The 22,204-nt window shown below is 40.1% G+C and overlaps 1 long non-coding RNA gene and 1 pseudogene across 1 annotated transcript; one reads left to right on the top strand and one right to left on the bottom strand.

Annotated features, from left to right (window-relative positions):
* The window catches only part of LOC129530348 (uncharacterized), a 30,561-nt pseudogene extending 12,216 nt beyond the window's left edge, over positions 1-18,345 (top strand).
* Positions 18,346-19,800: 1,455 nt separating this feature from the next.
* LOC129530283 (uncharacterized) lies at positions 19,801-20,967 on the bottom strand. Its single transcript, XR_008675776.1, has 3 exons — positions 20,911-20,967; positions 20,652-20,797; positions 19,801-20,109 (listed from the first exon to the last, which is right to left on the bottom strand). It is a non-coding gene; the product is annotated as an uncharacterized lncRNA (long non-coding RNA).
* Positions 20,968-22,204: the final 1,237 nt, after the last annotated feature.

The raw sequence follows: 22,204 nt of genomic DNA, 5'->3' as shown, positions 1-22,204 counted from the left end.
AGTGATATGGAATTTACATGTGATAGAAAACTATAATTTATACTTTTAAGTTAATATCTTATAATTTAATATATGTATAAATCACATAAGCTATATAACTAATTTATAAATATAAGTATTCCTAAACATATACAATATATGCATCCACATATTTTATAATTATATATGTATTACCTATAGATGAAATTTGTGCAATATATATAATACATGTATATTGTGCATTATATATATTTTAATATATGTATAGTATATGTCTATATATAAATATGTATTTCTTTTTTGTATATACTTTAAGTTCTGGGGTACATGTGCAGAACGTGCAGTTTTGTTACATAGGTATACATGTGTTGTAGTGGTTTGCTGCACCCATCAACCCATCACATACATTAGGTATTTCTTCTAATGCTATACCTCCCCTAACCCTCCACCCACCGACAAGCCCCGGTGTATGATGTTCCCCTCCATGTGTTCTCATTGTTCAACTCCAACTTATGAATGAGAACATGCCATGTTTGGCTTCCTGTCCTTGTGTTAGTTTGCTGAGAATGATGCTTTCTAGCTTCACCCATGTCCCTGCAAAGGACATAAACTCATCCTTTTCTATGGCTGCTTAGTATTCCATAGTGTACATGTGCCACATTTTCTTTATCACATCTATCATTGATGGACATTTGGGTTGGTTCCAAGTCTTTGCTATTGTGAACAATCCCTCAATAAACATAAGTGTGCCTGTGTCTTTATAGTAGAATGATTTATAATCCTTTGGGTATATAACCCGTAAAGGGATTGCCTGGTCAAATGGTATTTCTAGTTTTAGATCCTTGAGGAATCACCAGACTGTATTCCACAATGGTTGAACTAATTTACACTCCCACCAACAGTGTAAAAGCATTCTTATTTCTCCAGTCATCTCCAGCATCTGTTGTTTCCTGACTTTTTAACGATCACCATTCTAAATGGCATGAGATGGTATCTCATTGTGGTTTTGATTTGCATTTCTCTAATGATCAGGGATGATGAACTTTTTTTCATGTTTGTTGGCTGCATAAATGTCTTCTTTTGAGAAGCGTCTGTTCATATCGTTGGCTCACTTTTTGATGGGTGGTTTTATTTTTTTCTCGTAAATTTGATTAAGTTCCTTGTAGATTGTGGATATTGGTCCTTTGTTAGATGGATAGATTACAAAAATGTTCTCCCATTCTGTAGGTTGCCTGTTCACTCTAATGATAGTTTCTTTTGCTGTCAGAAGCTCTTTAGTTTACTTAGGTCCCATTTGTCAATTTTGGCTTTTGTTGCCATTGCTTTTGGTGTTTTAGACATGAAGTGTTTGTTGATGCCTACGTGCTGAATGGTATCATCTAGGTTTTCTTCTAGGGTTTTTATGGTTTTAGGTGTTATGTTTAAGTCTTTAATCCATCTTGAGTTAATTTTTGTATAAGGTGTAAGGAAGGGGTCAAGTTTCAGTTTTCTGCATATGGCTAGCTAGTTCTCCCAATACCATTTATTAAATAGGAAATCCTTTCCCCATTGCTTGTTTCTGTTAGATTTGCCAAAGATCACATGGTTGTAGAGGCGTGGTATTATGTCAGACACTTATGTTCTGTTTCATTGGTCTATGTATCTGTTTTGGTACCAGTACCATGCTGTTTTGCTTATTGTAGCCTTGTGTTATTACAGTTTGAAGACAGGTAGCATGATGCCTACAGCTTTGTTCTTTTTGTTTAGGATTGTCTTGGCTATGCCAGCTCTTTTTTGGCTCCATATGAAGTTTAATATAGTTTTTAACAATTCTGTGAAGAAAGTCAATCATATTTTTAATGGGGATAGCATTGAATCTATAAATTACTTTGGGCAGGATGGCCATTTTCAAAATATTGATTCTTCCTATAATGAACATGGAATGTTTTTCCATGTATTTGTGTCCTCTCTGATTTCCTTCAGCAGCGTTTTGTAGTTCTCCTTGAAAAGGTCCTTTACATCCCTTGTAAGTTATATTCCTAGGTATTTTATTCTCTTTGTAGCAATTGTGTATGTGAGTTCACTCATGATTTGGCTCACTGTTTGCTATTGGTGTATAGGAATGCTTGTGATTTTTGCACATTGATTTTGTATCTTGAGACTGCTGAAGTTGCTTATCAGCTTAAGGAGATTTTGAGCTGAGACAGTGGGGTTTTCTAAATATACAATCTTGTAATCTGCAAACAGAGACAATTTGACTTCCTCTTTTCCTACTTCAATACCCTTTATTTCTTTCAATTGCCTGATTGCCCTGGTCAGAACTTCCAATACTATGGTGAATAGGAGTGGTGAGAGAGGGGGTATCCTTGTCTTGTGCAGATTTTCAGAGGGAAAGAAAGCTTCCAGGTTCTGCCATTCAGTATGACATTGACTGTGGGTTTGTCATAAGTAGGTCTTATTATTTTGAAATATGTTCTATCAATACCTAGTTTATTGAGTTTTTATCATGAAGGGATGTTGAATTTTGTCGAAGGGGTTTTCTGGATCTATTGAGATAATCATGTGGTTTTTGTCATTGGTTCTGTCTATGTGATGGATTGCATTTATTGATTTGCACATGTTGAATCAGCCTTGCATCCAGGTATGAAACTGACTTGATCGTGGTGGATACATTTTTTGATGTGCTGCTGGATTTGGTTTGCCAGGATTTCATTGAGGATTTTTGCATCAATGTTCATCAGGGATATTGGCCTGAAATTTTCTCTTTTTTTGCTGTGTCTCTGCCAGGTTGGGATATCAGGATGATTCTGGCCTCATAAAATGAGTTCAGGAGGATTCTCTCTTTTTCTACTGTTTGGAATAATTTCAGAAGGAATGCTACCAGCTACTCTTTGTATGTCTGCTGGAATTTGTCTATGAATCCATCTAGTCCTGGATTTTTTTGTTTATTTGTTTTATAGATTATGAATTACTGCCTCAATTTCAGAACTTGTTATTGGTCTATTCAGGGATTGGACTTCTTCCTGGTTTAATATTGGGCAGGTGTTTGCATCCAGGAATTTATCCATTTCTTCTAGATTTTCTACTGTATTTTGGTAGAGGTGTTTATAGTATTCTCTAATGGTTGTTTGTATTTCTGTGGGATCAGTGGTGATCTCTCCTTTATCATTTTTTATTGTGTCTATTTGATTCTTCTCTCTTTTCTTCTTTATTACTCTGGCCAGTGGTCTATCTATTTTGTTGATGTTTCCAGAAAACCAGCTCCTGGATTCATTGATTTTCTTGAAGGGTTTTTTTGTGTCTCTGTCTCCTTCAGTTCTGCTCTTATCTTAGTTATTTCTTGTCTTCTGCTAGCTTTTGAATTTGTTTGCTCTTGCTTTTCTTGTTCTCTAGTTCTTTCAGTTTTGATGTTAGTGTGCTAATTTTAGATCTTTCCTACTTTCTCTTGTGGATATTAAGTGATATAAATTTCCCTCAAAACCCTGCTTTAAATGTTTCTCAGAGATTCTGGTATGTTGTGTCTTTGTTCTCATCGGTTTCAAAGAATTTCTTTATTCATTTCATTATTTACCCAGTAGACATTCAGCAGCAGGTTGTTCAGTTTCCATGTAGTTGTGCAGCTTTTAGTGAGTTTTTTAATCCTGAGGACTGCACTGTGGCCTGAGAGACTGTTTGTTATGATTTCTGTTCTTTTGCATTTGCTGAGGAGTGTTTTACTTCCAATTACGTAGTCAATTTTAGAATAAGTACTTTTACTCTGAGTGTAGTTCTGGCTACTGGGAGAACAAACTGTGAGAGGCAAGTAGCTATCAGAATCAAGCAGAGAGACCAAACAAATGATGATGGCTTCAACAAATGTAATGGCAGAGGAGGTGATACAAACAGTCATTTCATATGACTGTGTAAGTTGTGCTTTGCCTAAGATTACTTGGCTAAAGACATAAGTAATATTCAGATAATGATTTTGAGTATGTAGGTGTTTTTTTTATGGTATAGAACTTTCCTCTAATTTCCCTCTAGTATTTAATTTTACTATTTTAACCACAGTTAGAATTATTTATTCCTAAGTGTCATATGGAACTCTTGAAGTATGGACCATGTAATATTTATTATTGCCCAAGTAATATGAAATTTACATGTGATACAAAAGTATAACTTATACTTACAATTTAATATCTTATAATTTAATGTATGTATAAACCACATAACTATTTAACTAATTTATAAATATAAGTATTGATAAACATAAAATATATGTATCTGTGTATTTTATAATTAATATACATGTATTGCATATATATGTAATTTATGCATTATGTATTTTAATACTGTATACTATATGTCTGTATGTATTTCTAATATATTTGGTTATCTTTGTTTCTAACCTTTCAGGTACAGCAAGGTATTCCTGTTCTTTGCCTCTTTGGAAGTCACTGGGAACTGGTAGGCCTGGTCAGTGATAAACTCAGAAGCATGTTATGACCCTGTTCTTGTCATCAGGACAGTCCCATACATATGGATTAGATGGCTTATCAAGGCATCCCAGAAGCCACTGGGTCCTACTTTTTCTCTACCCTGCAACTTTCCTCCTGGAGTAAAAGACAGTCCACAAAACACACTTTGCTCTAACACAGGCTCTGCCACTTTGGTGTTCCATGGATTCTCAGTACAAACATAGGGGAGAAGATTAAGCACTTTCCCGGTAAACAGAAAGCACTGGAATCCTCAATCAATGTTTTTTGGTTCAAATAATAGAGACTTTTTTCATGCCAATAGACTATTACACTTTCAAAGTGGTCACCTCTCCTCTGCTAGCAAATTCCCAATGGTATGATCCTGGATTTCTCCTGTTGCCAAACTATGGAATCATCCCAATACAGCTGAACACTGGAGTACCCCTGTTATTATACCTATATCCTGGAATCTTCCTCAGAAAAATGCAATGAATTATAAGTATCAAACTGTGACTGATTCAGCAAGATCCTGGATTAATACATTAGCTATTATAATTAGGCTTCATACTCTACCAGTTTCTCTTTTCTTTCTTTCTTTCTTTCTTTTTTTTTTTTTTTTTGACAGAGTCTCACACTGTTGCCCAGGCTGGAGTGCAGTGGCATGATCTCGGCTCACTGCAAGCTCCGCCTCCTGGGTTCACGCCATTCTCCTGCCTCAGCCTCCCGAGTAGCTGGGACTACAGGCGCCCGCCACCAAGCCCGGCTAATTTTTTTTGTATTTTTAGTAGAGACAGAGTTTCACCGTGTTAGCCAGGATGGTCTCGATCTCCGGACCTCGTAATCTGCCCAACTTGGCCACCCAAAGTGCTTGGATTACAGTCGTGAGCCACCATGCCCTGCCTCTGGTTTCTCTTTTCAAGTGGGATAGATGGATCTCAAGTTTCTTCTAAGATGGAGATTGGTCAGTCTGAGGTTCAATCTATTAATGTTCCATCTCATCGACAACTTGTAGCTATACCTTGGCTAGAAATTACTCCTGAAGTTGAAACTTGGAAACAGTTTGTGTCTTATAAAACAGAAACAGTGATGCAGATTCAAACACCAAACGTATCATGCAGCTCATAGAGTTAAACCTGGTGTTAAACCAGTAACTTACAACTGGATTCCACTGGTACCTTTCAGAGTTAATAAAATTGAACTATGGGCTCATTCTTCCCTCAGTGAAGATGGAGCTCAGTATCCTACAGTAACCCATAACTTTGAACCATGGTGTCAGCCAGTCTTAAATATATTTCGATCCCAAGAAACTATAGAAAGGACAGATGGATACTGGATTCTGACGGAAGCTGAGTCAATCAGTTCTGGATTTCTTCCATACTGCATACTCCATAGTTATGTGCTAAGTCAAAAGATGATAATATTAGGTACTGTATGCAACAGAAAACAAGTATTATCAGGCCTTTATATCAAATGAATAGATTTAGTACATTGAATAAACATGAGGCTGTTATACTCAAACCCCCAATGCAGACATGGATCTTAATAAATCCTATTATGAACATAATTGAGCCCTTAATTCACTCTAAAGTTGACATGATCAGACCCTGGAATCAGCCTGAAACAACCATATTCCAAACGTGGTCCCAGCCAGAAACTCAATCAGGAAGACTCTTGACTCACTTGAAAGCTGATACAATTAAACCATGGTTACAAACAAACTGAAAGAGTGAGACCCTGGATTCGGCATAAATATTAGATATTGTGGCCCAGAACACAGACTGAAGAATGGAAAGAAAAACACTGGACCCAACCAGAAACAGATCCAGTTAGGTATTGGGCCCAAACTGGAATGGAAACAGTGGTACCTGGGTCCCAACCTGAAGCTGATAAATGCAGACCCTGAATCACACTGAAGCTGATATCATCAAACTTTTGTTTCAATCTCAAGCAGAGACAGTCACATAGTGGAGAGAACCAGTAATTCTGACAGATCACCACTGGATACAGTCTGACACTGAAATAGTGAGGTTTGGGAACCAGCCTGTGGCTAAAAAGTTAAGAGACTAGATATTTCATGAAACTTATGCATTTAGACACTGGGGCAAGGTTGAAAGTGGTAAAGTTAGATCATGGACCCAGGCTGAAGATGACATTCTGAGACCCTGGATTCAGAAAGACCTTGGTGTAATCAACTCCTGGATACAAAATGAAGCTATTATGTAAACAGCATGGATGCAGGGAGAGTCTCAAGAATTAAATCCCTGGACACAATCTGAAACTCACACAGTCCCACTGTGGACCCAGACTGAAACTCCAACAGTAAACTATTGGACAAATATGTTAGCAGATATAGTCACAACATGGACAAAGGCTGAATTTCAAGGATTAACATGCTGGAGACAGTCTGAAACTGACCCGGTCATACTGTGGATTATTGCTGAATCTCCAGCAGTGGATCTCTGGACACGTTTTGTATCTGATAAAGTCACACGTTGGAATCAAGGTGAATTTCCAGCCTTAATTCCCTTGACAGAGCCTATAGCTAAGACAGTCACACCATGGACCCAGGATAGATTCCCAGCAATGAATCCCTGGGCAAAAGCTATAGCTGAAACTGTCATACAATTGACCCTTGATGAAATGCCAACAATAAATCCTTGGACAAAATTGCAGCCTGAATATCTAGAAGGAAACAACTGGCTCCCATCTGAATTTAATTCAGTCTCATTGTGGACCACAGCTTATTTTCCAGCAGTAAACTACCAGATACAATTTGATACTGAAACAATAACACTGTGAAACCAGGTTGAGTCTCCAGCAGTACATTCCTGGAAACAGTTGGAAGCTGATATAATCACACTAGGGACCCATGCTGAATCACTAGTGATGAATTCATGGATATATTCTCCTATATCTGATATGGTCATAATAATGTGTATCCAGGCTGAATCACTATTATTACATCATTGGACACAGTCTGAAACTGATATACTCACAACGTGGATTCTGGCTGAAACTCTAGGAGTAGGTCCCTGGGCACATGATATATTCCTACCATGGACCAACGCTGAACATCCACCAGTATCTTGTAGTCAACATGGATTCCAGGTAAATCTCCAGCAATTAATCCCTGAAGAAAGGCTATCACTGATATGGTCCTACCATGGAATGAGGGTGAATTTATAGAAGGAAATGCCTGGACACAGTCTGAAACTTACATAGTCACACAAGGAATCCTGAATGACTCTCCAACACTAATTTCATGGACACAGACAACAGCTGATGGAGACAAGCTGTGGACCAAGCCTGAATTTCCAGCCATAAATCCCTGGACAAACTAGTAGGTTTAGTACTATACCATGGATTCAGAGTGAGTCTCCACCAATAAATCCATTTACACAGGATCAATCTTATACAATCAAACTGAAAGGTGAAACCAGCTGAGCTTTACCTCAGTTTGATGATGGTGTGGGGACTTGGAGAACTTTCCTGTCCAGCTAAAGGATTGTATATGCACCAGTCAGCGCTCTGTATCTAGCCAAAGGATTGTAAGTGCACCAGTCAGCACTCTGTAAAATGGACCAGTCAGCACTCTAAAAAATGGGCCAATCAGTGCTCTGTAAAATGGACCAATCAAAGGATTTGCATGGGGCCAAATAAGGGAATAAAAGCTAGCTACCCTAGCTCGCAGCAGCAACCTGGTTGGGTCCCCTTCCTTGCTGTGGAAACTTTGTTCTTTTGCTCTTCACAATAAAGCTTGCTGCTGCTCACTTTTTGAGTCTGCACTACTTTTATGAGCTGTAACACTCACCTCAGGGTCTGTGGCTTCATTCCTGAAGTCAGTGAGACAAAGAACCCAGCAGGAGGAACAAACAACTCTGGAGGTCCCACCTTTAAGAGCTGTAACATTCACTGGGAAGGTCTGCAGCTTCACTCTTGAAGTCAGTGAGACCACAAACCCATCAGAAGGAAGAAACTCTGGACACATCTGAACATCTGAAGAAACAACCTCTGGACACACCACGTTTAACAGCTGTAACACTCACGGTGCGGTTCCGTGGATTCAGTCTCAAAGTTAGTGAGACCAAGAACCCACCAGAGGGAATAAATTCTAGACACAAAACCTTGGGTCCAACATGAATCTTCAGCAGTAACTCTCAGTACACTACCTGAATCTGATAACATTATCCTGTGGACACAAGCTGAGTCTCCAACAGTAAATTCGTGCACAGATGCTGTAAATTCCAAAGTCACAACATGGGCCTAGGCTGTATCTCCAGTAGTAATTCCATGGACACAGCCTATATCTTCCATAGTCATACCTTGGACCCAGGTTGAATGTCTATCAGTAAATACCTGGACAACTTCCATAGCTGATACCATCACACTATGGAAAGAGGCTGAATTAACAACAGAATATCCATAAATACTGCCCTGGGCTGCTGCTATCACACTATGGGCACATTCTCAATCTCCAGCAGGAAATCTTTGGACAAAGCCTACGAATGACACAGACACACCATGGCCTCAGGCTGAATCCCCAGCAGTAGTTTGTTGGACAGAACCTATAGGTGATACTACACAACCTTTAATCCAATATGAAAATCAAACACCTATTTTGTGGACACATCATGAAATTGAAAACATCAATGAATGGGCCTTGCCTGAATTTGGAACCCTTATATCCTTCGTAGTGCCTCTGCACTATCAAGCAACAAAACTATGCTCCCAACCTGAAGCTCTAACTAGCAGAAGTTTGTTTAAAACGGCAACAGAAAAAAAATTAAACCTTAGGCTCAGCCAGAATTTCAAACACTGAGCACATTTACTCCCTTTGGACCTGGTAAAATAGAATCCTGGGCTAAACACAGAACTACAACATTTATAACATGGATCCAATATGAAACTGTTGGCTTCTTCCTGTGTACCCAATCTGAAGTAGGTACAATGAGATCCCAGACCATTTCTGAAGCTGATACAGTAAAACTATGGATCCAGACTGAAGCAGGCACAATCCAGCCCTGGACTAGAGCTAAAACTAATATTATCAGACCTTCGACTCATGGTGAATTTCAAGCAGTCAGACTCTGGACCCTGTCCTTGTCTGATACACTGTTATATGTATGAGTCTGGTACACTATTGAATCAGGCTTGACCATGCCTGACATTAATACTCTGAGTAATTGGTTTCAGACCCAAAAGCATGTAAGAAGAAATGGTACTCAACCTTATTCTCAAACAGTTACTACCTGGATGAAGCCAGAGAGAATGGTAAATAACCCACCCATGGAACCAATCTGAAAAGAATACAGTTAGACCCTGGACACAGTCTGAATGTGATGTATTCAACCGTGGACCTATGCTGAAATCAATACAGTCAGACACTGGACACATTCTCAATTTGATAAAATAGAACAATGGACTGAGCCTGAATCTCAAGAAATTAGGACCTGGCCTGAGGCGGAATGTTGACACGTTGGTCCCCAACTCAAAACTATGCAGTTTGGCCCTGGACCCAACTTGAGTCTCAAATGGCACACTCCTGGACCCAGAATCAAGTTAGCATAAATTACTCCTGGACTCAGCATGTACCTGCTACTATCAGATCATGGACTTATACTCTGAAATTCATCCCTGGACCCACCCTGAAGCCAATCCAGTGATAAGATACTGGTTCCAGACTCAAATGAATTCAATAAGATCCTGGAACCAACCTGAAACTGAAGTATTCCAAATTTGGACTGTAAGCCAAGGAATAAAGCCCTGAAACATGACTGAAATTGATACAGTCACATCTTGCTTACAGACTCAATGTGATACAGTTAGACCCTGGATCCATCCTGAAAGTCTCTCCCTGGTCCAAACTGAAGTTGGTATATTTTGGCCCTGGACTCAGCAAAGAGCTGCTACATACCGAACCAACGCTGAAAACCAAGCAGTGAGACCCTGGATCAAGCAAGAAACTGATATAGTCAGATCTTCATTTAATATTCAAATGAATAAAGGCAGATCATGGGCTTATTTAAAATCTCATTCCCTGGATCCAGCCTGAAGTTGATATAATTCATGCTTTAATCCGGTCTGAAAGCTTCCTACTAAGTTTCTGGCCCAAGGTTCTATCTCCAGTAGTCAAACTGTGGACCTTGCTTATAGGAAGAACACTCATATCTTGGATACTACCTGTAGCCAAAGCAGACACGCACTGGATCCAGTCTGAAGCTGATATTATTGAATCCTTTGCTGTTTTTAAAGCTGGTAAAGTAAGAACCTGGATCCAGCCTGAAACAGAAATACTAAGACCCAGAACCCATTATAAGGCTGATATAATTGTATCATTTTCTCCTCCTGAAATTGAGATGAAGAAACACTATTAACGAGTCACTTTGGCTCCCTGTCTAAATGTGTACCCTTTTTGCCAGTAAAAACTGTTTCTTTCCCAGATCAGTATTTTATCACTTTGTTAACTGAGATACCTGTCACAGAAAGCCAAGATAAATCATTTCTCTCCAACCAAGCTAGCTTATAAGCATTTGGCTTCCTAGAAGATTTGTTTACCAGCACAATGGCAGGAAATTAAAAATTATCAAGATAAAAGAGAGCCCTGATGCCCTAGGTACCTCTCTTATCTCTCTTTGTTCCTCCTTTTTCTTTTTTCTGTCTTGTTCTCTTCCATCTCCACATACACTGTGTTCTTCTTGTTCAATCTTTTCTTCTTATGCATTCCCTTCATTTTGCATTTTCCCATCTTTCTCAGTTATTTTTTCTCTGGTCTCCTTTCCTGTTCTCCTATCCATAGCCTCTTCTGCTAATCCTCTTCAGAAAATATCTTTCTTAACATTTACTGAATAGTCCATTCTTTCTCATTCTTTGTCATCCTTGCATGCTGCTCCAGCCACACTTTTAATTTCTCATGATGCCTGTATCTCAGTCTGGACCCAAGCCTAGACAACAACCTCTTAGGCATTTAGAACTCAATGTTTCCCTGGTTGAGTGTCAACTAGCTGTGATATGGAAAGAAAGTTTCCAGCCTTTCTGGCTCTTCAAGACAGCTGTTATTTGTCATGAAAACACAGGCACCGTTAGCCTAGTCATAGGTTTGTGTTAATATACTTGGTACGAAGATCCTTGTTGAACTCTAAAACCACAGTTTGTAAGATAAGAAGTTATGTCCGCAGATCTTTGCAAAACCAAAATTTAGGTTATTGTATGACTCAGCAGAGATGCTTAAATATTGAGAGATATCTTATTTTTGCAAAACAGGAGTTATGGGCTATGTTTTATAAGCACAATTCTATTCAGAGAGCAGTATTTTAAAGATAGTCTTACTTCTTAGAAAGGGTTTATTATTCCACTTGACGTATATGAATATATACACACACTATTGGATAATAGTATAATATCTTGGATATAAATAAGATATATATATATATTTTACATTATTATTTAAAGGGAAAGTATGCAGATAAGCTCTGTAGTATATCTGAAATTGTAGGGTGAATAATGCATATTTCGAAGCATTGTCTCAGAAATGAAGATACTGAATTTCTCAAGCATATTCCTAAAAACCTAAAATTAGGTTTTAGAAATAGGAGAGTGGTAACACTAATCTCACTCTATTCCACATGTGTATTCCTTCTGCAGAGTGTGGATTATGCCCTGGCCATGTAACCCTCTGTCCCAGCTGCTGGGAGGCAGGAATTGGAGAATTCCCTTGATAGTTTCTGTATGACTGTCTTTCTCCCATTTCTGTGCTAGCTCCATACTAAATGAACAGTGTATCGTTACCACAGCTAGATGTGCCTATTTTATGTAAATCTAAGTAATTCATTTCAAGATTAAGATATCATTATAAAGCAATTACAACTGGAGATTGTTAATGAATATCTTTCCCTTTATTTGTGTATGTCTGTGTGTGTGAGAGAGACAGAGAGAAACAGAGATAGAAACAAGGTCTTACTCTGTTGCCCAGGCTGGAGTGCAGTGGCGTGATTCACAGTAGCCTCAAAATCCCAATATTAAGAGATTATCCCACCTCTGCCTCGTGAGTACATGGGACCACAGGCACACACCACTGCGTCTGGCTATTTTTATTTTGGCAGAAATAAACTCTTATCATGTTGTGCACCTGGTCTCAAATGATCCTCGAAAATAGTTTCTAAAGAAGTATTTCTACTTTAGTGCTTACCTGGACTTCATCTGGATTCATGTGACCTCCAGGGCTTTATTCAAATTGAAATGTGGAAATAATAATATTTTTCTTGATTTTTTTCCCCAGAAAAAGCTCAGGAGCCCTGGCCCTAGTCCAAGTGGGGCTTAGTCATCTTCGGGATTCTGCCCAAGCTGACTGTGAGCATTGACCATGCCGTACCCTACCTAGCTCCCAAGGGAGCTCTAGGACCTGGGTTGATCTTCCTGAAGCAGCCACTACATTTTCAACCCCTGGTGTTTCCTCTATGCTTGGAGGAAAGTCTGGAACAGGAGAAATTTACACAATTGTATGACTATTGGCTATCTAGCTGGTCCCTTATGAGGGCTGAGTAATGAAGAAGACCCTGGGATGGAAGAGAAGCATGTTTTGAAAGAGAATAGTATCCTCTCTTGAATAATAATATAAAAAAATTGTATTTCTCTTCACCATACTTCCCCCTCTAATCTAGGCTAAATTTGAAAACAAACACAAACACCTCTTCTGTGTTTTCTATCAGGAAGTTCTGGAATTCTGCAAAAAGGGCACCTGAGCAACCAACAAGTCAGCACTTGTGCCCAATTGTGCCCCAAGCTGAATGAATTCACCTTTTGCATAGAGGCCAAGAAAGCTGTTGGGGAGGCTGGCTGTAAGGTGACAAATTCATGGGGTATGAATGCCAGGAAGAAAGAGGAATATCTTGCACACTAAAAGTTACTTACTTCTGGCCCTCCTTCAAAATATTGATTCATATCTTGTATCTTTGTTTTTTGCAGGGTGACCTGGGAGCACCTTTGGTGTGCCATCTACAGCAAAAGGACACTTGGGTGCAAGTGGGAATCTTGTGTCACTTTGAGGAGCATTGCACAAAGCCCTATGTCTTCAGCCAAGTGCACCCTTTTCTTTCTGGCTCCAGGGAGTGCCATGGCCTAGCCATGCACCCTGGCACTACCAGGGGCCCATGACTACCTCTGCTTCCATGTCCCTTTCAGTCTCTGCTTCTAAAGATGCCTCGGCTTTTACCTCCGCTCCCACTCCTATTCGGCCACACTTCATCTCTCTGCCACAGCCTCAGAGTAAGGCTAAAAACCTTGGTAGGCAAAGCCAAAGAAGAAGGTAATTGAAATAGAAAAGAGTAGATGGAAGGAGATAGGAGAGAAAGCTCTTCCTGAAAAATGCACGAGACTTTATCTCCCAAATCATGGAAGTTATTTCCTTATGGCTTACAAAGGCATTTCATACTTGATATATTATTCAATTTCCATAGTATCCCTATAGATTATGATATAGGTCATTTAACATGATTATTATAGTTATCTTAAATGTGTATTCTGATACTAGATAAGTAGAATTGATTAATCAGGTTCTCATGGCAAAAGATGTATAGGGCTAATATTAAGACACACTCTTCTAACACAAAGACATTTCTTTACTACCACACAGTAGCTTGCATTTGTAATAGAGTTATTTTAAATTAAGTATATTTTAAGTTAAAGATATTTTGATGTTTGGAAACAGTGTAATAGTTGGTAAGTAATAAGTTTTAGGTGCTGGTGTACTAGATTGGGTTACCTTGCTATTATCAGTTTCCCCCTTCCTTTGGCTATCAGAAAACCTATCACAATATTAGCAATGGCTATTTCACATTACTGTACTTCTACTTGTTTCTTTAGAAATTGAGGGATCTCTTTTGGTCTAATGAATTAAATGTGCACTTAGCCACAGCTGTTTTAAAGCTACCACGTATTGCCATAGTTACAGTGAATAATACACTTAAAACATAAAAGAGGCCATAATTATTTGCTCACATCCTCCAAAGTCTAACTCAAAGACAACTACACTTAAGATCTTGGTCATGCTTCTAATTTCATCTATACTTCCTTACCCCTTCTACAGACAGGTTGTCTTCAACATTTTTATCTCTCTCTCTACATATATATAAACGAGCATTGCTTCAACTCAGTTTTCTGAGGAACGCTAAAATAATTTTAAAAATATGAGCTCTTTCCTGAACCTCAGTCTTGAATTTTCTATTTAAACTATTGGTTTGATATCTCACTAAAATTATAAGTTTAGGAAGAAAAGCCCCCTCCATTTTAGAGACAGGTGCTTTATCTCCAAATTTTTCAGTATTTATTAACACATTCAAATCATTACATTTTTTGTTGCCTATCTACTTCAGTGATTTCTGGGTAGCTACAATCATAGATATATAAATGTTGCAATGGGGGAGAAAGCTGGGATGACTCCCAATATTTTGATTAAAGAAATTTAAGCTATGACATAAAGAAACTATGAACTCAGAAAGATAGTAAGAGGAACACTTCTTTTCAAGAAAAATGCATGAACACAAAAGACATAGAAGTTTGTCTTTGCTGGTCATATTTAACAATGCTAATTTGGTTAGCACAAATAGGAGGGATTTAAAACTTAAAAAAATGGGCCAGGCATGGTGACTCACACCTGTAATCCCAGAACTTTGGGAGGCTGAGGCGGGCGGATCCCGAGGTCAGGAGATCGAGACCATCCTGGCTAACATGGTGAAACCCCGTCTCTACTAAAAAATACAAAAAAAATTAGCCAGGCACGGTGATGGGCTTCTGTAATCCCAGTTACTCAGGAGGCTGAGGCAGGAGAATGGCAGTAACCCAGGAGGCGGAGTTTGCACTAAGCAGAGAAGCACGCCACTGCACTCCAGCCTGGGAAACAGTGAGACTCCATCTCACAAACAAACAAACAAACAAAAAAAAAAAAAAGATCTACAGGTGGCAATTCTATTCAAATTAGCACAATTAGCTTATTTTTCTTCTCAGCTTCAGCAGATCAGATTTCTCTGCAATATGCCATGCCTTGGTAGGCTGGGATCATCAGCTGTGGCAGTCAGGTCTATAGCGGGTCCATAGTTAGCAGCTCATGGGTTCTCATAGCTGCCCACTGTGTCAGGAACATGTAAGTTTGTGCCTGCCTCTTCCCATATCCTATGATTTATGATCCCATAAGTACATTGCTGAAGGTTTCTCTGTCCTAATTCACTTCTATAATACATGAGCATCTTACTTATATGGATAACATTTTTGTTTTAGGCTAAAAAGAAATTTTGTGACAGTGTTTGGCTTATTAGTACCTCTGTTAGTCAATTCCTCTGCAATCCCCTTGTCTATGAACTCTTTATCCATAGATTTCTGATTTCTCTGAAGATGAGTTAGGGACCTTATGTATCATAAATAAAGAAATATGCTAGAAAGCCTGATGTAGGTTTAAGGTTCAGGTTTTCCAATGAATGTATTGTAATAAATCTTTGCCTATGCACACAGGAGTCCTGAAGACACTGCTGTGATACTGGGCCTGAGGCACCCTGGGGCACAACTGAGAGTTGTGAAGGTGTCTACCATTCTGCTGCATGAGAGATTCCGGTTGGTGAGTGGAGCAGCAAGAAATATCCTGGCATTGCTACTCCTCCAAGATGTCCAGACTCCCATTCGGCTCTTAGCACTCTGGGTGTCTGAAGAATCTGAATAGTCCAGAATGCTGGCTCTCTGGGGCACAAATTATTATACCGGGTCAGTGTTATTTTTTCTCACTGGGGTAGCAGTTGTAAAAAATATATAAGGTTTATATTTTTAATATTATGTTTCAAGGAGTAACTATAATCACAATTGTATACATTACTAATAATAAGATGTTTAATCCACACAAGAGACCCACTAGGAGATGTGTTTTTGTTTTATAAGATGATGGTTCTGATGATAACTTCACAAGATTTTAGATCTGAAAACATTTATATGAGGATCTTTCTCTGTACAGTCAATTTTGTAAACCAAAGTAGACATGATTTGTTTTCCAACTCTTTGCTAACTTCAAAACAAAGGAAAAAGAAGGTTTCTTGATTTGTTTTCTTTTTACCTCTTTATGAAAATGAAGCTGAACTTGACATGGCATTTGGAATTTCTTAAGTAAAATTTACTTGTTACTTTTGAAGAGTGGCATTTAAAAAGTGATTAAAGAATGACAATGTTGTCCACAGTGGCTCAATCCTATATTTCCAGCACTTTGGGAGCTTCAACCAGGAGAACGTTTTAGGCCCAGGAATTTGATACCCTGTTGGGCAATAGAGCAAGACTTCATCACTAAACAACAACAACAACAAATAGCTTGATGTGGTGTTGCACACATGTAGTCCCAGCTATCTGGGAGGCTGAGAGAGGAAGATAGCTTGAGCCCAGGAGGTTGAGGCTGCAGTGTGTGAAGATGGTGCCAATGCACTCCAGCCTGGGTGACCAAGCAAGAACTTGTCCAAAAAAAGGTTTGGGAGCTGTCATGGTGGCTCATGCCTGTAATCCCAGCACTTTGGGAGGCTGAGGCCAGTAAATCACCTGAAGTCAGGAGTTTAAGATCAGTCTGACCAACATGGGGAAAACCCATCTCTACTAAAAATACAAAATTAGCCAGGAGGGGTGGTGCGTGCCTGTAATCCCAGCTACTCAGGAGGCTGAGGCAGGAGAATTGCTTGAACCCAAGAGGCTGAAGTTGCAGTGAGCTGTGAGCAGGCCACTGCATTCCAGACTCAGTGACAAAGTGGAACTGCATCTCAAGAAAAAAAAAGGTCAATAGAAAGATAATAAAATACATAAATGTGTGATGTAAAATGTTAATGGTGATAAAATAAACTGAATTTCTCTCTGTAAGTTACACATACAAATGTAATGACGAGACAGTGATAAGACAAATCATGGTTTTATCTCAATACTTAGTGTCTACATGTAACATATGTTCTTTAGGATAGTTATAGTCCATTTTCTTTCCAGGAGAGACTGATGAGAATGCACAAATGTTAAAGTGCAAGTGATGGAAGCTTCCAGCTGTGCCCACGTGTAACCTGACATAGACAGTTCCATTGTTTGCTTCATTACTCAGGTCAAAGACATTAATGCAAATGTGGTACACAGTCAAATTTTTTTCTATCTACATGATAGAAACTATAACTTTGTCCCTATGTAAAAGGGTATACAGCATATGCCTAAATGATAAATATAAGTCAATCATTGATCAGTAGGAAACCATTTTAAAAGTCTTTAATTACAGAACAAAATCTCTGAAAAATTTTATTGTCAATCTCTGAGTTTTCTTACATGAGTTATTAGTCTCTAGCCATACTAAAGAGATAGTATGCTGTTCTTCAAACAAATTAGACATTGTATATAATTCCTGTAATCTAATAGTGCCTTTACACCTCAGGGTTTAAAACGACTCCAACCTTTTTCTATTTCTCCAATTAAAATAACTTGTTTAAGGTATGCTCTTCAGTGATTTTTTTGTAGTAACACTTTTGAAGGTATTTTACCAGGAAGATTTACTTATGTACTTATCTGATGTCTGCCTTTCTTCTGAATACATATTTTATTACCCACTTATTAATTCTAAGTTTAAGAAGTTGGAACAGGGATTTAAATCCAAATTCTGCATTTGAATTTACAGGAGTCATTGAGTCCAGGAAGTGCCATTATGTGCAGACCAATATCTGGCAATGGCAGTTGGAGACATATAGGCTTCAATAGTCTCAAAGCCCTAGCTACTACAGTGAGTCCACACTTCTCCTGGATTTTATCTACTTCAGCAAAAGAAGGCCACCCACTAAACCAGGCCCTTATGCCTTGAGTGCAAACTCCTAAGTCATCTAGTCTCCTTAAACAGCCAACCACATTGCCACTTTCTTCAATAATAATTACTGCAGCCCTGAGACTTTGGTAGCCTAGTAACTATAACTAGTGATGCTACAGTCGGCTCACAGTATGATAAAACACCAGAGCAACAAAAACAAAATATTGACTTAAGCCTCCTAAAATCTCTCTAAATATACCTTCAATAAATATGCTTTTTCTACATAACAACAGCTTTCTACTTACTTCCTGAACTAATGCTTGGCCTTGGATTGTTTTCATTCTTCAGATTGATTCCAAAGTGTCTATTTAACATGAACGTGAATACAGAATTTCATGTGTCAGCAAATAAAATTTTCAAAATGATGCAAAATACAAATGTGAAATTGAATTTGTGAACTTTACTATGCTTTCAAATTATGTATTCATACCTACCCACTCACACAATTTTTTATAACTATCTGCATGTTCTCCTCAGGTTGGGGAAAAACAGTATTGGAGTTCTTGAATAATTTATGTAAGACAGAATGACAATACTATACAATGTTAACCTATACACAATACTGTATTTGGTGAGTGAAAATATTACATTTAAAATCCTACAAAAGTATTAAGTAAATAAAATACATTATTTCAATAATTATAAAATACATGTACATGAAGAAAATATAATAATGATTAAAATACATTAACAAACAAATGAGGCTGGGCGTGGTGGCTCACACCTGGAAGCCCAGCATTTTGGGAGGCCAGTGCAGGCAGATCACAGCAGTATGAGACCAGCCTGGCAAATATGGTGAAACCAGTCTCTACTAAAAATGGAAAAATTAGCAGGACATGTGCCTGTAATCCCAGCTCCTCAGAAGGCTAAGGCAGGGGAATCATTTGAAGCTGGGAGGCAGATGTTGCAGTGAGACGAGATTTTGCCACTTAACTTCAGCCTGTATGACAGATCGAGACTTCATCTGAAAACAAACAAACACACACACCCCCAAAAAATTAATGAATTTAAAAAACATCTATGCTAGAAAAAGTGCTCAGAGGCAAACTCACATACCTAACAGAAAAAGAAAATCCTTGAAAACAAAAGTTCCAGAAGAGGCAAATAAGAAAACACATTTAACACCTTGCATATAAAGTACAAATAGTAAAGTGAAAAGAACCACAGGGGAAAAAAATTCAAAATTTATGACTAAGTACTCTAAAAGAAGCTGAAAGTCCCTCAAAAACTTTCCAGAGTCCATGTCCCTGTATTGCAAAAATGATCATAACAATTGCCAGGAGTAGAACAATAAAAATGTATCTTAAAACTTGATAAACACTTCAAGTCTCTCATAATATTTGTAATGGAAAATGGATCCTTCTGCAGTTTTTCCATACAATTATGAAGAAATTATTTTTCTTTGTGCTTAAATTTGTTTTTTCAATATTCTAAGAAATTAACTTTTATATTAATAGTAGGTGATGTAACAAAGCAGGTCTTTATCAAGATAACTGACACTGGATGTCCATACCATTACTCAGGTGGGCCTTAATTCCCAGCCAGGTTCCCTCCCTGGACACATACTGAGGGTCCCCAGCCATTTTGCAATCTCTTCACATTTCCAGTCCTGGAGGAAGTTCTAAAATACATGTACATGGAGAAAATAGAACATTTCATCACACTGGAACCCAGTGCATTCCTCCAGATTCCCTGTGAAGTGGACTGTCTTATATGGGAAGGCAGGGCAGTTGGAGTGAGGATAGCAGAGAGGATAACATATCAGGGCAGCCCGGGGTCATCAGAACAGAACATGACAGACCTGGGAGAAACATTCTGAAAGAACGTAGACCTAGATGGGCCTCAGGTGGATATCTGTGTAGAGAGGGAGAGGGTCCTGGATGAGCTCAAACTGAGTCCCAGGTGGTAGCAGGTCTCAGGGCAAGGGAGGGAGCTGGCAAGTGATGATGAGACAGCTATCCCTTAAGCTCTGCTTCTCACCCACTGATCTTAGTCACATATGCATTGTAGTGGCTTAAGGTTCCCCAATCCTGAAATGTGGGTGTTGCAGTTCACTGATGGGCCTTTCTCCCCCAACCAATGGATGGCCTGGGATTGCTCATTGCAGTTTCCTGCATGATCCTTGGGTTCTCCCTGTGGGGCACAGATCCAGGACTGAAAGACCTCTCAGTTCCCAGCCCTAGGCTGTTTGCCTGGCCTCTGTTCCCTCTAAAATGCTGTCCCTTCCACCATGGAATAGAACTGCAATGGATTGAGCCATAGGCCCTGGCTGATGATCTAGGGGACTGAAGAAGTGGGTCCAGGACAGTTCATGTCACAGTTTAATGCCAATTCCCCAGAGACCAAGGAATGCCCAGCGAGGTCCTTTCACCATGATGCCCCATGGTGAACCTCACCTCAGCAATCCTGCCAAAACCCGGGCAGTCATGTTCAGCCAAACAGGTGAATAAGCTCAGGTAGGAGGTGTACTGCCTGCAGCTGGAGGCTTGACCTTCATGATCCCAGAACAACTGGACTGCAGTGGAATGAGATACCCTGTACCCTGCAGGGAGAGGAGTCAGGAAGGTTCATGCTAGACCTACCCTCCCACATACCGGCTCCCCTACCATGCTAGGAGGCACTCCTTACCAAGGATGCCAATGCAGTACTACTTACTGATCACTTCATTGTGGAAATAAAGGCTGTGACAAAAGGAAATCTTCATCTTGCTGCCAGTAACAGGGATGCCTGAGTTCCTCCACCTGCCTAACCAAGAAGGAGAAAGAGTATGGATTCAATGGGACCATTTCATCTAGCTGGGCTGAGGTGGCCTGCTAGCTGGAGTGAAGCATGAATTTCCCGTTCCCAGCTTTGCAACTGAGACAACCCTGGTCGCCAGGAGACCTCAAACTGACTTAGACACAGGACCCCTCCCACAGACCCAGGCTCCCCAGCCTGGCCTGCAAATCCATCACTTCATCATGGTTTCCTACCCAGGCCAACATCTGGTGTGCCAAACAATCTACATCTGGTCAAGGAGTCTCCAGATGATTGGGTGGGCAAGCCTCCTGATGCCTGCAATTTTGCAAGAGCACAGAGAATGTGGAGCAGGGATATCTCCCAGACATTTGGCCTGTCACCTTCCGATGTTGATCCTCTGTTTCTGTCTGGTGAGGAGGCAATGCCACAACTGTGGTGGTTTTTGGGGTGGCTGGACCCCGGCCAAGACGGCCTGGGCTGACCAGAGACGGGAGGCAGAAAAAGTGGGCAGGTGGTCGCAGCTGAGGGGCAGGGGCGGGGGCAGGGTGGTGTGAGGCGGCTGCTTCTCTGGGTTCATGAGCTGCAGGAGGCCTTTGCGTGTTGAGTGCTGGACATGCTCTGCTGATGTCCGCATGTGTGGTGTCTTCTTATCCTAGTATCCCTGAGGTGTGGACCTGTCTGCCTGAGGAAGCCGTGTAGTTAGAAGGGGCTGCAGGGTAGTTCCTGGTAGTTCCTGGTAGTCCCCATGGGGACTGCGTGGGTGCAAAGGAGGTTGTATACGCTCAGGGCCTATAACCCTTTGGGTGCAGCGCCAGCAGGCAGAAGAAAGCATATCTGGGGAGCTGGTACCTGCCTTGTGGAGGTCGGCAGCCCCATGTACCGCTAACCGGGGTCTTAAGCACCTTGTGTTTCTGGGGCGAGCCTTCTGGAAACGGGCACTGAGAGCGGGGGTGATTCAATGGCTGGCAATGTCATGCAGACTCCCCTTCCTCTAGGACGTTCCCAGGGAAACATGCCCTTTGACATTGTGCTGTGCGTGAAGGGACTTTGGCGCCGTGATTCTCCCTTGTCACTGCTGGCCTTGGCTCCCCTTCCCTACCACGTGCTCCCAGGGCTGCTACAAGCAAGCTGCCCTCACAGCTGCAGGAACGTGGCCTCGGCTCCCACCCTGTCCCCCATCCCCTGCCTCCTGGCTCACCCATGCGCCTCC

Source organism: Gorilla gorilla, chromosome Y, assembly GCF_029281585.2.
Source record: "Gorilla gorilla gorilla isolate KB3781 chromosome Y, NHGRI_mGorGor1-v2.1_pri, whole genome shotgun sequence".
NCBI classification, from domain to species: Eukaryota; Metazoa; Chordata; class Mammalia; order Primates; family Hominidae; genus Gorilla; species Gorilla gorilla.
The sequence above is the reverse complement of the archived record's forward strand: the minus strand, read 5'-3'. Positions and strand labels throughout refer to the sequence as shown.